Source organism: Triturus cristatus, chromosome 4_1, assembly GCF_964204655.1.
Source record: "Triturus cristatus chromosome 4_1, aTriCri1.1, whole genome shotgun sequence".
Lineage (NCBI taxonomy): Eukaryota > Metazoa > Chordata > Amphibia > Caudata > Salamandridae > Triturus > Triturus cristatus.
Window position 1 is genome coordinate 700,367,718 of NC_140585.1, and position 18,800 is coordinate 700,386,517.

Consider the following 18,800-nt stretch of genomic DNA (forward strand, 5'->3'; position numbering starts at 1 on the left):
CCCCTACTGGTGGTGACTCTTCTTTTTGGTACTCAATAGCCAAGCAGACCACTCTTTGCATCGAAGACAATTTTATAGTAGCAGGAGATTGCAATCAGATTTTTGATCCCTTTATAGTTCGAAATTCTAAAGTTTCATTTATTCCCAACAAACCCCATAAATCTTTTATACATACTATTACACAGCATAAACTCTTAGACGCCTGGAGGCTGTGTAATCCAGTCACCAGAGAGTACACTTTTTATTCTCCGGTGCACCACTCTCAATCGCGGATAGATTACTTTTTTGTATCTCATAATTTATCTCAAACACTTGTGAATGCAGAAATAGGACCGATATTATTATCAAATCATGCCCCTTTTTCAATCAACTTAGACATTTTACCTAAAGCTGATGCCCCCAGACGATGGAGATTCAATAATTCTCTTCTTCTGGAGCCAGCATTCTCCTCCTCATTTACTACCTTTTTTGATGAATATTTTTCTATAAACCACACTGAATCTTTACCTTTCTCAACTATCTGGGACTCCTTTAAGGCTTCAACAAGAGATTTTATTATAAATTACGTGGCCAGAAAATGTAACACTGCTCGTAAACGTACGAGATCTCTACTTCAAGACATTAAGAGACTGGAGCATTCTTTTTATACATCTAACTCAAAAGATGTTCTCAATGCCCTTATAAAAGCAAAATTACAGTTCAACAAGGAATCAACTGACAATGCCTCATTATACCTACTGAAATCTAGGGCAAGTTTTATGGGGGGAAAAATAAGGCTGGTAAAATTTTAGCTAACTATTTGAAAACCAAACATAACAAATTGAATATTGATTCGATTTATGATGATCATTCTGTCTTACAATTCAAGGACACAGAAATTTTGAATGAAATTGCACTGTTTTATAAATCATAGTACTCCTCTCAAACGAATCCTACAAATCATATGCTTTCACAGTTCAACTTTACATAAGACTCGGCAGAACTTTCCTGATTTATCATCCTTAGAAACGGAGATAACGCAACAAGAACTCTTAGATACACTTCAACATCTCAAAAAAGATAAGGCACCTGGACCAGATGGATTCACAGTCGAATTCTATCTCCATTTCTCTAAATTATTAATGCCTAAATTACACTTCTTAGTTGACTCCTTTTTCACGTTAGGAAACTCCAAGAGATACTTTTCAGATGCCCATATATGTCTAATACCCAAAGAGGGCAAGGATTCGAAATACTGTAAAAATTACAGACCCATATCACTTGTCAATGTAGATTACAAGATTTTTTCCAGAGCACTAGCTTTATGCTTAGAACCTATTTCACCAAATATATTAGGCAAGGAGCAATTCGGTTTTGTGAAAGGGCGAGTAGTCACCGATAGCAAGAGACTTTTTTTCAATATCTTATCTAAAGCACCATATTTAAAACACTCTCTTGCAGCAATAGCGCTGGACGCAGAAAAAGCATTTGATAGAGTTGAATGGCAATATCTATTCTACACTCTCAAATGATTTGGATTTGGCCCTAAGTTTATGTCCCTAGTTTCACTTTTATATTCTAATCCACACGTTGCTGTCTGTGCTAATGGTCTAATATCATCATTTTTTGATCTTGGCAGAGGAGTGCACCGAGGCTGCCCTTTAACTCCATTCCTTTTTAATCTAGCCCTTGAACCCTTTCTCTCAAAAATTCGTCAAAATATACAAATACACGGATTTAAAACTCCCACTACCAATGTCAATCTTGCAGCATACGCTGATGATATTTTGATTTTGATTTCTAACCCCAGTGAGTTGATTCCTGCCTTTCTAAAGGAGGTCCATTCCTTTTCACTGATTTCAGGATATAAACTAAATAGCGACAAATGCGAAATTCTACCTTTGACTAAATTTACCTTTAAAGCCGATTTTGTTTCAGCAAATATTACTTGGAAATCCTCTCATATTAAATATCTAGGTTTAAATTTCACACACACAATTAAAGGCACAGTAACTTTATGCATGAATAACTGCATTCAAAAAATCTCAGAGCTTACTACCAAATGGCATCCCTTATACCTATCCAGGTGGGGCCGTTTGAACACTATTAAAATGATGCTCTCACCTATAATTTTATATACCATTTCCAACATTCCGGTCCCCATCTCTACTAAACTATTTAAATCTATTAATTGAATACTATCATCCTTTTTATGGAACAATAAAAAATCCCGTATGTCTATTTCTAAGTTAATGCGTCCCAAAACTGAAGGAAGAGTCAATTTTCCCAATTTTCCAGCTTATCAAAAAGCATTCTTATTACGACATGCCTCATACTGGCTGCTTGACTCTACAGAAGAATACCCCTTATGGGCTTCAGTTGAGAATTCGTTTTTGTTCCCTTTTTCATTTCAAGAATATCTTTCTTTCTCTCGCAAAACCCAAACATTATCTACTCCTCTATTTAAACTCAGTTCCAAACTTCTTAGCTCTATATATCCCTCATTACATGACACTCTCGACTCTTTTTTAGCCTCAACCATATGGCACAATAAATCTGTATTAATACATAATAAGCCCTTTTATTGGAAAACGTGGAGGCAACGTGGTTTAGTATGGATTCACCAACTATTCTCAAACAACGAATTTTGTTTATTTTTCTCCGCTTCAACAGAGATACAGTTTGCCTGCCTCTTTCATTTCTAAATACTATGTTCTACGCAATACTGTGCTCAACATGTATACTCAGCTCGCCAGCAAACCCCACAAATCTTTTACAAATGATTTACATACAGATTTGTCCTATCTTTTGCGCACTAAACCTAAAGCATCAACTATATATACCTACTTTCAATCTACAGGTACATTACCACTAAAATCTAGGATTGAAGTAGCTCGGGAGAAAGACTTTGATACAGTTTGGTCCCTACCAATGTGGAACAATATCTGGACTAAATTACGTAAAACCTCAAGAACAGCTAGTTTAACACAAACATTATTTTACATCTATAACTGGCTTTTGCTATCTCCACACACCTTAAATAAAAGATTCTCCTCTATTCCGAATACTTGCTGGTCTTGCACATCTCCTGACGCCGATTCGTTTCATATGCTTTTTTCGTGTCCACCTGTATATAAGTTCTGGAAACATGTATGGTCTCAAATTAATGTAATTTTTGGCACCAATATCCCATTCTGTGTAAAAGACATTTCCTTGGGAAGTCTATCACCATCTTGGGATATTTGTGAAGTTAATATCAAAATTATCGATTTACTAATAGCAGTTGCCTTTCAGCAAATAACAAGAAATTGGAAATACTTCACAAAAATGTCTTATAAAGCTTGGTGGTATGATGTATGCCACAACCATAGATTAGACACATTTTTCACCTTTCCTCTCCACATGGCCATGAAGAGAACTCAGTTATGGTCACCTGTTACAACATTTTTTGCCAAATGTGCAAAATAGCATTCTTTGCCCAACCCGTCTCAACAGGAAGTACTTAAACCCCCATAATCTCTTTAGATATTCCTTTATCTTCTATATTAAATATGTATTGCATTATTTCTTTTGTTTTCTTAACTGTGCTTTTATCTTTTATTCTTACTCCTGTATTTATGCTGGAGTACAAATGTGATGTATTGTTTCTTGATTATTCACATGTATTGTATATTGACACCTCTATACTTTCAATAAAATTCTCTTCTGAACTGAAAAAAAGAAAATCAATTAAGCAACCACACATGCTTTAGAACTGGATAACCAATGTTCGATCCGTTTTTCAAATCAATCTTCAAGCCTTAAACAACAAACGGAATGTCATTACTTTAATTGCCAATTCCCAGCGCACATCTAGACATATGCAACTCTATCCAACTGATATTTACCAGTATCTCAACGGCGTATCTCATTCTTTTCACAGTATGCCCATCAGTAATGTGCCAGCTTCTACCTCTCTCCTACTTCTGTCTTTTCGTATATAACTTAGTCACAGCGCATTTGATGTATCAACACCGACGATGCAATGCATCTCCACTTCTCCTCTTACATAGCGGGCATCTTAGTCCTGTAAACCAAATTCAAAGTGCCAATCCCCGATGGTGGACAACGCGATACATATCAAATCCTCTGCTCTTGTAACAACCAACTTAACCTGAAAATACTACGAATCCTTGCTCACCTCCAATGATAGTGTGTAACTATTTAGCTTATAGTGTGATCTATATAAATTGGCCTCTCATAACAAGATTGTTCTTACATTACACAGCATTCACCTGCCTTCATCACATCTAAGATGCATATCATAATAATATTGATTACATGCGTGAATATAGATTATTCTCGGCATTTGTACATGGATAAATATCTTCATCTATTTTACACAAACCAAAAAACTTCTTTGATTACAACCAGAATGCACATAAACAACATGACTAATGACGGTATACATCAATATGTAATGTTTCACTCCAATCTCTGGTTGTTTTGCACACATAACTCAATGATCATAGCATTGCCTTTTGCAACATGTGCAAAGATTCTAAGGACTGGATCAAGGGATTCAAAAGGTGACAACAGTGTGTGTACTGGAATGTTATTGTGTCAGAAGCATGTAAGATTGCTCACACTTTTATTGGAAGCAACTCCTATCCAGCTTATCATTAAGCCCCACGGGATCACAGTGTTAAATTTTTTTATCCAAAAAATCTCTCTCTGCAGTAACATTTTCCTGGGGTCTACGCCCTCCTTTGGCCTCACTGTTTCCAAATTCAGAAACAGTAATTGTGAAATATTGTGTCTTCAACCAATGTACCAAAATTGGTGTTCTTGTTGATGATCATGCTTTTATGCTCAGTTATCCTGATCTTTCCTTTCCTTTCAGTCTTTCCAAATTATAGACACCCACATGGAAACTTGATATTATAAATGGTATTCACAGTGTTACAGTTTGACAAATGCTTAAATGTTACTGATTTACCCTTTCTTGGATGCGTCATGTTGTTGCCTTTTATGAAGTTGTTAGAATGAATGCAATTCATGCGGACGCAAGAAAAAGACTACAGCCCTCGCGTAAGGTTCATACTCTGAAGCGCCTGGTAAAGGGCTCAGAGAGTTGCGCCGGCATTGTTTATTTTAAATATTGCCTCGGGCTTTTTAATGCTGTGTCACTTTGAATCTGCTTTTTAATTCACTGTTACTCATTTGCTCACCTTTACGCTGTGTTCTGCGATTCCCTGGTCCACCACTGAAAGTTCAGATTGTGTGGAGGGAAAATACCGCTACACAGGAAGTGAGGAGGCCTACACTACATCTGCAGGTCAGCATTCTAGCAGCTGATTCCTGCCCTCAAAAGCCACGTCTGTAGTCACGCGCAGCGGACGCGAGAAAAAGACTACAGCCCTAGCGTAAGGTTCATACTCTGAAGCGCCTGGTAAAGGGCTCAGAGAGTTGCGCCGGCATTGTTTATTTTAAATATTGCTACGTGCTTTTTAACGCTGTGTCACTTTGAATCTGCTTTTTAATTCATTGTTACTCATTTGCTCACCTACACGCTGTGTTCTGCGATTCCCCGGTCCACCACTGAAAGTTCAGATTGTGTGGAGGGAAAATACCGCAACACAGGAAGTGGGGAAGCCTACACTAACTCCGCAGGGCAGCATTCTAGCAGCTGATTCCTGCCCTCAAAAGCCACATGTCTGTAGTCACACACAGCGGACGCGAGAAAAAGACTACAGCCCTAGCGTAAGGTTCATACTCTGAAGCGCCTGGTAAAGGGCTCAGAGAGTTGCGCCGGCATTGTTTATTTTAAATATTGCTTTGTGCTTTTTACCGCTGTGTCACATTGAATCTGCTTTTTAATTCACTGTTACTCATTTGCTCACCTTCACGCTGTGTTCTGCGATTCCCCGATCCACCACTGAAAGTTCAGATTGTGTGGAGGGAAAATACCGTAACACAGGAAGTGAGGAACCTACACTACTTCCGCAGGTCAGCATTCTAGCAGCTGATTCCTGCCCTCAAAAGCCACATGTCTGTAGTCACGCGCAGCGGGCGCGCGCAGCTGGCGAGTGGCTGGCGCGCTGAAGGCTCGCCAAAAGCAAGCCCGTCTGCGCCGGTCCGCGCCAGACCAGGCCCAGGGCCCACAAACCCTGCATTTTGTTTCCCCATTCAACATCATTACTCCATCGCACAGCTCAAACAGCTTAATAGAACTTTAAGAAACACCTGCGCACATTCCATCCTGCCGGATAAATTCCCCGACCACTGTCCTCAATGTCTGCACAAATTTACCCCTCCCAGCCTAGAACCTTCCACTCCCTCTGAGGATTTCAAAATTTCACTACTAAACTGCAGAGCCCTTCCTAAACATACAACCGAAATTTGGATGCTTCTCAGAGATCTCGACCCAGACGTGATATTTCTGACGGAAACATGGCTTACCTCATGCGCCGAACCCGACATCATTCAAGCCCTCCCTCAAGGCTTTGAGATGCAGAGGGTCGATCGCGCAACAGGCAGGGGGGGCGGGATTGCGATAATCCATAAAGATCAATTCATCTGCCGCTTGCTTGGGAGTCCAATCACCGACTGCGAGAGCACCCACTTTAACATAGAACTCTCACCGAGCCTATCATTTTCGGGTATCCTTATCTATCGCCCCCCCCGGAGCTTTGGGCTCATTCCACCACTCGCTACTTGAGGCCGCAGCTAACCTAGCAAGTTCAGCACCCAATTTCACTCTCCTTGGAGACTATAACCTCCACTTTGACGATATTTCGGCTGTTAACGCTAATGAGCTGACTAGGGACCTCTCAGCACTACATTTGACGGAAAAGATTCTACAAGCCACCCATGTGAAAGGCCACCTATTAGATCAGGTTTTCTCAAATCTAGAGGACCTCAAAGGAGTTGACCCTATCCCCCTCCCATGGACTGATCATTTTTTGAGCAACTTTTCCTGGAGCCTTCAACACACAAATCTTCCCCTCCAACCCACCTGGATTTTTGACCGTCCTTGGTCCAAACTTCCTTTGGAGAAATGGATCCAAACCCTAGAAAGAACCAAACCCAAAGCTAACCCCTGCCCAACAATTGCCAACAAAAATTTCTCAGACTGGATAAATCAATCACTGGACTCCGTCCTCCCCAAAGTCAGAATAAAAAATTCTGAAAGGTCTCACAATGCCCCTTGGTTCTCCCCTGAGTTACGAGCATTTAAACAGCAATGTAAAACCAAGGAAAGGCAATGGAGAAAAGAATTCCTCCCTTCAAAAAAAGCCGATTACAGAGCGGCTATCCAAATGTATAAATCTCAAATAAAAAGGCCCAATCATCCTACTATGAAGAAAAGATCCTCTCAGCCCAGAACTCGCCCAGGGAAACGTTCACCATTATTAAAAATCTACTTAAAACACCCGCCTCTCGTTTTACCCCAGATTCCTCTTGCCAACGGTGCAATAAATTAGCTAACTTCTTTAACCACAAGGTACAAACCATCCTCGAATCTCTTCCTCAGAGGAATGAAGCTTTGGAAACATTGATCAACCCGGACCCTCACACCACCAAACCCACTCTGGAGACCTTTCCCCCTATGCCCCTGGAAACTCTTCTCACTTTGCTATCCACCGTTAAAAGCGGATCACCAAAGGACCCAGCTCCACTATACATCCTGAAGAAAGCAATAGCCACTTTAGCCCCCAACATACCTGAATCTGATTAACGCCTCACTCAACACGGGATCGGTATCCTCCAGCTGGAAACAGGCTATGGTTAAGTCTTTACTTCAGAAACCTAACCTAGATCCAGCTGAACTGGGAAACTACCGCCCAATATCTCTTCTACCAGGAATAAGCAAAGTGACAGAAAAGTTTGTCAACCAGATCCTTTCAGGTTTTCTTGAAACACACAATCTGCTTCACTCCTCCCAGACAGGATTCCGGCCTCGTCAGAGCATGGAAACAGCCTTGCTAGCAGTAGTAGAGGAAAGCAGAAAAATCCTCGGTTCCACGGCCATCATCCTCCTCGACCTAAGCGCAGCATTCGACATGGTGAACCATGAGACCCTAATCAACCGTCTAAGGAATATAGGAGTCACAAGCATCGTGCTTAAATGGATGCGGTCCTTCTTAGAAGGAAGAACCTTTCACGTTTTTGAGGAGAAAGTAATTTCTGAACCGGCCAATTCAACGAGTGGGGTCCCACAGGGCTCCTCTCTCAGCCCGACCCTTTTTAATGTGTACATGTCCCCCCTAGCAACCATAGTTGCGCCCTATGGAATCCGCATAGTGACCTACGTGAACGACACGCAACTGGTGGTAGCACTCAATCAGGCAGAAAAAAATACCAACAGCCTCCATTCCTGCCTAGAAGACATATCAGAATGGATGGATGGTTCCCAGCTCAAGCTCAATGGTGGAAAGACCGAGATTATGGTCTTAGGTAACCACAGCAGCTTTCATCCCAACTCAATGTGGCCTTTAAGCGTGGGACCCCCCCCCCCCCCCCCACCCATAAGACCGAAATCAAAAGTCTGGGCATCTGGCTGGACCAAGATTTGAATTTTAGAACACAGGCCAGGAAGACAACAGCTACCTGTTTCGGCATGCTCAGAATGGCCCGTAAAGTCCTCCCTCTTCTCCCCCCTCCAGCAAAAAAGGTACTGATACAATCCCTTATACCCTCCAGGCTTGACTTTGGGAATGCATATACCTAGGCTCACCCTCCTCAGTAATTGCCAAACTCCAGCTAGTCCAAAACAGCGCAGCCAGAATTCTGACGGGCACCTCAAACAGACAATCAGCCAAACCAGCCATACACTCCCTCCACTGGCTTCCCGTGCACGAACGCATCAAATTTAAATCGTTGTGCATTGCCCACAAAACACTGTCAGGAACAGGCCCCACTATTAACTCAGCCCTGATTGCCCCCTACAAAGCTAACAGAAAACTCCGGTCAGATGACCTGCGTCTGGCCGAGGTGCCGAGAATAAAAAGAGCCATAAGTGGCGGACGACTTTTTTCCTACAATGCCTCCAAACTCTGGAACTCCTTGCCACTTCATCTACGCCTGATACCCAATCACCTGACCTTCAGAAAACAACTTAAGACCTTGTTGTTTCCCTAGTCTGCTCTCCGTCCATGTTTGGTTCCACAGCGCTGGGACACTCCCGGGTAGCCATGCGCTTTATAAATGCCGTTTTTATTTCATTTCATTTCATTATTTTTTCATTCCTTGTAGGTTAGAATTAACTGTCTCATATTTAGATGACAACAGTTCCTTGGAATTTCTGGTTCTTGTGAAAACTCTTCTGTTCTGTTGCCCTGCCTGCAGGAGGAATTGCTCTGCTTATTTGCTAACTAAGGACGAAGGACTAGACATGAACCTTGCATCCAGAGATACTCTAACGGCTGGTAAACTTGCCTCCTGTTCTAATCTACACGAACACAACAAGCTCCAACACCCTTTATCCCTGTCCCTGGACTTTGCCTCTTTTTGAGTCTTAACACCCAAGTGGTGGCTCCCCACTCCTGTAACCTAAGAAGCTGAGGTCTCCATCAGAACCAATGTAACGCGAGGCAACCCAACACAACCCTCGCAGAGCCTGATCAGAACTGACACAGTGCTATGAAACTTGATGCAGACGTCGCATTGCAGCCCTCCCAGCTCCACATTGGAACCAGTGCAACGTAACTTGCCGCAGGGTGCCACATCACTCTGAAAAATGCTTCTTGATCCAGGACCCCACATCACTCCTCGGAACTGCTGCTGTGCTGCACAACGCCCCACATCACGGACATCTGGTACAATTCTCAGTGAGCCTGACCTGGTCACTGTTTAAGACCCATGCTTCATCACGGTTGTCCTGAACTTGTGACAATGTCCCGGAGCAATGCATCTAGATAACCACAGTTGAGGCTTTGTGCTCTTAAGCTCTATTTGTATCTAAAATGTGCATATCTCCGGTTCTACGACTTTAATTTTTGCCATTTGTAATATAATGTATAACTTTTATCTATATTTTTCTAAAATAGTGTGGAATTTGTCCTATGCTCCATTTTCACGTTATTACTATTTGTGTGAGGCATAAATACTTTACACATTGCCTCTAAATTAGCAGTTCGCCCTGGCAGGAATTGTGTCTGTTGCTTGAGAAGGGCTTGTGCTCCCCTCAAACAGCCAACCCAATATCTCACATTGTTGCTCACTGATGAGATTCAGTACTTGTGTTTGTCCAGTGAGATGTGCTATTTTAAAATCCCATATAAATATGATACAAGATTCAACTTTTACAGCTCTCATTTAATTGCCATATTTTTCCGTTTTTCAAATGTAATTGCTGCCTCACATTTGTGCCCCTGTTATTCTTGCCTGCAAAGACAACATTGAAAGCTACAGGACAGCTAAGCTGAGCAAGTTTTGCACAAAGATGGTACTGAAACCAGCCATTGGCGCTCTAAGGTTTAAGTATGACATGTTCCTCCAAACCTGGGAGGAGGTCCGCAAAATCCATGCTGCTGCGCACGAGGATGATGAGGAGGAGGCTCAGATGGATGAGGAGGAGGAGGAGTAGGAAGTAGAAGCTGAGGAGAACATCTTTGCAACACTTCCAGAGTTGTAAAGAGAGGAGAATCTATTGCCTTGGGCACCAGAACTAGAGGAGGGTGGGAGACCCACGGAAGTGAAGTACCCTACTGGGTCCCACATAGGAAGCAATAATTAATTTGTCCTCTCAATCCCTGTCCCCTGAGGAACTGGAGTACATGAATGCTGACAGTGAGCTCAAGCTGCAGCTGTCCCAGCTGGAACTGGCTACGAACGTAAAAAGGGCTGAGCCACAGAGAGCCTGGGAAAGGATCCTGTAGGAGAAAAAGCTAGTTTTGGAGAACATTAAACTATTGTGAGCTTATTAAGTGACCCTCAAGGAACTTGACCTAGAGCTCAAACAAGCCTCAGAGTACAGCAGAAAAGGTGACAGCAACCATGTAGTGTCCAATGGAGACAGGAGGGTCGACATACCCAAAGACCTGGTACCAGATTTTGTTGTAGACGATGACATAGATAAGTGAGTTAAGGCCTATGAGGGTTCCCTAGAGATGCACAGTGTCTCTAAAGAGGATTGGGGAGCTTGTATCTGGAGTTACTTTCCCAATGAAGGGAGGGATTCACTGTTGTTCTCAGGAAAAATGGACCGCAAGAAATATCCACTAATAAAGGACACACTTATCAGAAAGTATGGACTCACTACAGACAGGTACAGGCAGAAGTTTAAGAACAGCTAGAAACTGTCTCACCAGTCTTGGGTGGATTTTGTGGATTACTTTTGCAAGGCACTGGATGGTTGGGTGAAGGGTAATGAGATAAACACTTAGGAGGGGATGTACTCGTTCGTAGCGAGGGAGCACATGCTTTCCAGAGGTACGGTAACACCTGATTGACTGCAAGCTCCCTGCAGCAGGAAGATCTCTAGATTACTGTCAGAGTGATTTAGGAGGTGCCTAGAAGTGATCCTGGGAAGGCTTGTTCAGATTACCCACTGCTGTGTGAAGGGGATGTCCATACTGTCCCAGAACGGTCACAAAATAGTCCGGGGGGAGAGTTCTCCTACCCCTTTAAAGAGTAGGAGTAATTCTGGTGGGCAGTGGCCCAGGGTGCCCCATTTCCGACATCAGTGCTTTAATTGCTCCCAGTTGGGGCACAAGAAACCACCTACTGCTGGGACCTCTACACGGGTGGCCAATGTGGTCTGGAGGGAGTAGTCCCCATTGCCAGGTGGTAGACCATACCCTTACCTTTGGGTGGAAGTCGTCACTTCTACCAGGTCAAAGTGAATGAGATCCTGGTCACCGCTTTGAGGGACATCGGGCCAGACACACCTTTTGAGTGACTCAGGCCCAGGAGCACGACTTGTTCTGACCCATGTTAAGGTGGTGGGGAGGTGTTAGTCCCCGGATTGTTCTTGACTGGATTCTGGTAAAATATTAATTGCCCGAAGTGTCAGGTGAGCTGGGAGTGGCAGTCGCTCATGGTGCCTTCAAAGCTCAGGTTTCTGGGAGTAACTCTCCCACAAACAAGGCACAGAGGCCCAATTGGAGGCCCAATTGCAGGGGCAGGGGAAAGAAAGGGCCACTCCTGATTCCTGGTCAGCCTCAGGGTTATGTTTATATGTTTTTAAAGCGCTCGAATGCCGAGGCGTCTTGGCGTGGAAAGTGTAGTGGCAGGGGAAACAGATACCGACCACTTATGTAGTTGCAAAGAGCTTAGTTTTTCGACTTTTTCTGAACATCTGAAGGCTGGGTTGAAGCCTCATGGTCTGAGGCAGCCTGTTCCAAAGTCTAGCCGCACAATATGTAATCGTCTGGCCACCCCAACCTTCTCTTCTAAACTTTGACCTTGAGTGGCCAATCTTAGAATGCGTGACGGGACATAAGATACAAAGAAACTTTCCAGATCCTCTGTGGCACCTCCATAGATTGCTTTATGCACAAGTGTAAGCAACTTTAATTCTATGCGCTGTTTTATAGGCAGCCAATGGAGAGATCGTATCCCAGCTGTGGTAGGCTGTCCTCTACGTAGGCCCAATACAAGCCTGGCTGCTGCATTCTGTAATGATTGCAATTTCAGCAGTTGAAATTTATCGATCCCCAGAAACAGAGCATTGGAATAATCCAACTTCGAAAGAAAGATAGCCACAATCACTATTTTTTTTAACTCCTGAGGTATAAAAGGAAAAAACATTCTCAGTGTCTTCAGGAGAAAGAAACACGAGGACATGAGACTGTTAAGCTGTGCACCGAAATTGAGCTTGTTATTGAAGAGAACGCCCAGATTTCTGACCTTCTCTACTGGGGATGGACATTCTCCCGCCTCTGACAGCCACCACGATTGGTTCCACAGGGGCGGACCCGACCCAAACTCCATCACCTCTGTTTTGTCTGTATTTATTTTTAAGTAGTTCCGACCCATCCAGAACATGAGCTCCGTAAGGCAAGAATGAAATCTACGCGCTGTGGTTTCAAGCTGATTGGTGGTAGATGTAATAAGTTGAGAGTCGTCAGCGTACGAAACCAAAGCAAAACCATGTCTCCTGACAAGGTCGGCCAGAGGTGTAACATATAGATTAAACAGGGTTGGAGATAGGGCTGACCCCTGTTGAACTCTGCAGGAGAGGAGAAAGCTGTCGGATTTCATACCTTCCCAAAACAGCCTCTGCTCCCTGTTTTCGAGAAAGGAGGTTAGTAGAGACAGAGCGGTCCCTCCTACCCCTATATCCCTCAGCCGCTGCACCAAAACCGTATGGTTGACGGTGTCGAAAGCGGCGATAAGTCAAGGATTACCAGGACCGCTTTCCCACCACCGTCCACTACCCTGCGAATCTCTTCGGCTGTCTTGACTAAAGCTGATTCTGTCGAATGCCGTGGCCAGAAGCCATGTTGGGAGGAGTCCAGTAAGCCATTTGTATCGCGATAAACTGTTAGGATTTTGTTCAAATGTTTCTCTAGGACCTTAGCTGCAAAGGGGAGGCCAGCAATGGGGCGGTAGTTCTTGGTTTTTTTAAGAGAGGGGTAACGGCTGCCCTTTTCCAGGCTGTAGGATAGTGTCCAGAAATTATGATTTGATTTAAAATAGGAGTGAGGTATTCACATATCGAATCTGCTGCTTGATGCATAAAAGACGGTGGACAGGGATCAGTGGGTGCCTCGGATTTTAAGGAAAGGGAGAACTTTATTAACCTCCTCTTTGCTCATCGGCTGAAAGCTGGTCAGCTTACAACTGAGGTGTGTAATGGGCACTATCGTGTCCTGAGATTTTATAATATTCGGAAAGTTATTGTAGATTCCTTTGACCTTCTCTTGAAAGTGATCCGCAAAGGGCGTTGCAGAAGCTTTGTTCTGGCTTGAAAGTAATAACTTGCTGGGGTTTAGCCAGCAGATTAACCCTTTTAAACAGTTCTCTGGTGGAGTTACCCGCATCCTTAATTTTGACTGTAAAAAAGTATTTTTTAGTAGCCACTATTGCCTCCTTATATGCTCGGATGGAGTGATTATATAGGGTTTTATTTTGACTATCATAGTCTATCCGCCAGAGACGTTCCGCCTTTCTGCAATTAATCTTTAAGCTTTTGAGTTCAGGAGTGTACCATGGAGCTGATGTCTTTCCTCTCTTTATTTTAACTATTTTTGCTGGTGCAACCTTATCAGCTGCTGACAGTAGCCAGTCGTTAAACTGCTGTACTGTCTTATTGTTGTCACGATCTAACACAGTTGGGCCTGCACCGAGGGCTAACTCAAAAGCTCCTTCCTTAATTTTATCCCATCGCCTTATTGGAAGTTTGATTGAACTTACTTGTGCTTTAGGCTGTATCTGAGAAATTTTAAAATTAAAATAAATAGCCTTATGGTCGGTCCCTGGCAAGTCCAATAAATTAGAGAAGATGATATCTAAATCATTGGTGAAAATCCCATCCAGCGTTTGACCCGCTAAGTGGGTAGGACCGATTACCACTTGTTTCAGGTTAAAAGCCGCAAGATTATCCAGGAGTCTGGTAGTGTCTAAATTGTTGTTTAATTCTAGATAGTAGTTGAAATCTCCCAAAACCGTAAGGGTCAGTGTATGATTCCAGGAGTGTCAACAGAGCTTGCGAGAAAGTCCCTCTGGGACCTGGGGGTCGATATATCAGTATGCCCTGGAAGATCTGCGTGTTGTTACGTTTTATCCGGAACTGCAGTGCCTCTGCCGGGAGAGTGAATATCGATTCCGTGTGTAATTTAAAATTGGCCCGGTAAATGATAGCTATCCCCCCTCCTTTGCCTAATTCTCTATTCTGGGAGAAATACGTGATAGAGATCAGGGTGTGTATAATATTCCCACTACCACAGATAGAGTAATCTCACAGTTACACGCACATACATTCATCATACGCTAGGGCCCATTTCACTAACATACGCTCAAATACTCTACCAGCAATAAACCTGTGGAAAGAAAACTCCTGGTCACCCTGCATCTATATCGAGGTCGATAAGACCTGGTTATTGTGACTGTCCATAAACATAATCTATACAATTTATACGGCAATAATCAACATATAATACACAATAATTGACAAGAAATAATATCCAACACCATGTTCAAATTATATTGCTTTATCTAAAATTAGTCAAATGGAAATCAATCAGATAAATCATTTTTCTCATAGTCACCTATTCTAGCTAAATGTCAGAACGGGTCAGGACAAGTCTCTCGGTAAAGTCTCTCAAGACGAAGTCCCTTCAGCATCAATCCTCAGCAACGCAGATTCGGTACGCGGCAAAGGCAAATGGCAAGTGGCAAGTGGCCTCTCTAAGCTAACAATTCTTATACTGAATCGAACAAAAGAAAGATACATAAAAAAGTTGTAATGTCCGCTGGACCGCTGAGCAGAGCGAGAAGGAAAGGATGTAACATTGCTACATTTGAAAATCTCCACTCAGGAAAAATCGCAAAATAAAGACTACGGAACAGGAACCAGGAAACATAAATGTATCTTGTTAGTTCTACTTCTCCTCGGCAATGATACCAATGTTCAGAGTCTTTCTCTAAGGCTCCTTTGTTTCCCAAGGCTGCCAAGGATGTTCCATTTCACTTGAAGATTACCCAGGCTGCTGCTGTCCTCACGGAAATTTTAGCAAGGCAAGCAAGGACTGTGGTCAGCTGACTTCAGGACCATATTCAGCAGGGCTCTCTCCCATCACGGTTTTCTACTTTCAAATCGAGGCCAGGCTTACAAAATCGGCCATCTTTGACTAGGCCACCATAGGCCACAATAGACCATCTTAATTAAAAGAAACAAAAACAACGTTACCACAGCATAGTGATTAAACAGTGTTAACCCCACTAATACCCTTATGTGTATGTAACTATCTAGCACTTGCAACATAGAAAAGCATTAATTCGAAAGCGTTTTGTGCTCAACAATAAACAGCACATAGCAACGTTTAAACATGAAAACACGCACGTTATTGTTAAAGAGCACATTTATGCGCACCCACGTGTAACTCTCTCTTATTAGGACAAACGGATTGATTAATATAAACACACTTGCACAAGACAAATAATTAATTATTAGTAATTAATAAATTAGTATGACAAATAGACATGCCAGAGCTTCAAAAACCAACGAATTTTCAAACAGAAAACTCTGCTCCAGCAATCCCCCCTTTGGTGATTTTATCACCAAATAAACCCAAAAAAAAAATTAGTGAAAATTTAGTCCCATTTTAGGAGAAATCGGAAATGTCTTTTCCCCTTACACAACATTACACACCAGTCACTCTTTCATCATCCCTTTTTGTCTCTAAGTAAACACTCTCCCTCAATTCTTCCAATTCAATTTCTTGAGGTTCTCTTTTCAACCTCTTGTTTTTCTTCTCTTTATTCAATTTCTTCTTCCCTCCCCTGTTTTTACAACACACACACACTAATCTTATTATCAATAAAGCAACAATTATACAAGTTAAAGGAAACAATATTCTACCTATAATAGTACTACCTATTTTTGCAATAAAATCCTTAACAGCTATCATTTTATTAGCTATTTTAGTCCATAAATTCTCAGCTTCAAGTGGTACTAATTCTTCATGCAAATCAGTAATATTTTTGATATAGACCTTCAGGTCTTTGCTTTTGTCTGGAATGTAAGTGCAACAATGTTGAACTTTCAGCATTCCACAGACTCCACCCTCCTTGGCCAATAGAATATCAAGGGCAAGTCGATTTTGCATAGACATGGCACGTACGGCACTTAATTCCGTATTCACCAAAAGAAACCCTCCAGCGGTATTTGTCGATAAGCGATCAACCACTGTGGACAGTTTCCGAATTCCATAAGCATTCAAAGAAATTCCCACTGCTGGAATCAAAACTCCAAAAATATCACCCACTATTTCAGACCAAATTTCTCTCTTAAAACGCATTAGTAAATTAATATGTTCTACATCTGTTATCTTATCTATATGAAAAATCTTTGGAAAAACCAGGCCCACATAACACGTGCCATACCAATGGTCAGGCAACTTGTAATAAGCCTTGTTCCCACAAACATAGTATACTCCTGGAAAAATTGTATCTTCTCCACCTCTGAAACCCCAACCTGTTGCAATGAAGTATGTATCATGGCACTCACTAGTCCCAACAAAATATGTATCATATTGGGATTTCCTTCTTGTAATACAAAGTTTACCCTTCTGTGGTGCATCTAAAGCTAAAGTTGGACTAGCCCCATTCTTCAACTCTTTTCCCATCTCAATGTCCCAAATTGTCTCACTCACTTTATATTTTCCTGCTTTCTCCTGCATGTTCAATCTCCTTTCCTCTACCATATCCAGGAAAGCTTTCTCCTCTCCTTTCAGACTGCAAGTTAAATTATTCTTAAAAATGTAATCTAATGTTAATCCTTTTTCTTCAATAAAAATTTCACCAAAAGTGTTAGCTTCTTTAGCTGGATTCAGCTCTTTGTTCATTGGCAAATGCCCAAAAATACTATCTCTGTTAGACATCTTATAATCTACTTTCCCTAACAAATAAAAAACACTACTTAAAATACTACAAGAAATACCATATGTAGCTGGTAAATGATAATAAGTAACACCCTCTGAAACGGATGCAGGTAATTGCATACAAACGTAGCAATCCCTCACTTCCATTGTTTTCACATATTCATATAACAATTTTGAAAAAACATTACTAGAAAAGTTATTAATTGACCTATCTTTGTGTATGTAAGTATTACTAATTCTAATCGGAACTACTTTTTGCGAATTCTTCTCTACATTTGTCACATTCTCTGTATGCATCTCAAATTCAACTTTAAAAGTAACTAATAAAACTAAAACACCCCATAGAAGCATTAATAATCCAGTACAGCAGCAGCACATTCTACACCACCTTTTAAAGAAGGCACATCTATTTTGATTATCCTCTATGTTAGCCATTTTACTACTTTAGTTTAGCCTCTACTACTCCACTACTGAAATTGGAACTCTTAAATTCTTCAACAATTCTTTCCAAATTTTTTCTTCAGTCTTTCCAAATGATCCTTTCGTTCACTTAATCCAAGTGAATCCTTCCTTTATTCAGTTTGGATACTTGTCATTCTTCACTTCAATTTCTTCAACATCAAATTGTATTAGATCTCCAACATCAAAATCCTCAGTATCTGACTCTTCTCCAATGTCAGTCAAGAGTACTTTCAGAATTTCACCAGTATCTTCCTCAACCACTTCTCTCAAGATCTCTTCCGGATTATCTCGAGTCACTGTTTCTTCTTTTCCTTCTTCAGACAGTGCCACATAAGACCATTCCGGTGATCTTTACTTTTGGTTGGGTCTTCTTACTCTTTTTATTTCTACTGGTTCTTTTGATTCCTTTGATTCTTCTCCTTCAGCTTTTGAACTTTGACTCGATACTTCATTCACTTGTTCAGCTTTTGATGTATTTGCTCTTATTATTCTGTATCTCAGCCTCTTAACTCTGTTGTTAGGCCAACGATCTCCTTTTATCACCTTTTTCGGCTTTATTTCTTTATTACTTCTTTCTCCAATCCAAGTTCTCTTTCTCAGAACTCGACCCTCTGTTTGTTCATTCTCATCATCCAATTCTGCTTCAAGTGCCTTCTGTTTTCGTTTTCTAGCAGTTTTCTTCTTTTCCACAGATTCTTTTACCACTGTTTGAGATTTCCCTACTTCTGTCCCTCCTCGAGTCTCCGACACGCAATCTTCTTGCTGTCTACTTGTCCCTTCACCTAGCTCATCAAGAATGTTCCCTACACCTCCTCGGGGGTCTTCCGC

At 41.8% G+C, this 18,800-nt stretch overlaps 1 long non-coding RNA gene across 3 annotated transcripts in view; it reads left to right on the top strand.

The window, feature by feature from the left end:
* Positions 1-18,800, top strand: part of LOC146855396 (uncharacterized) — a 200,263-nt gene that overhangs the window by 156,766 nt on the left and 24,697 nt on the right. The window lies entirely within an intron of this gene.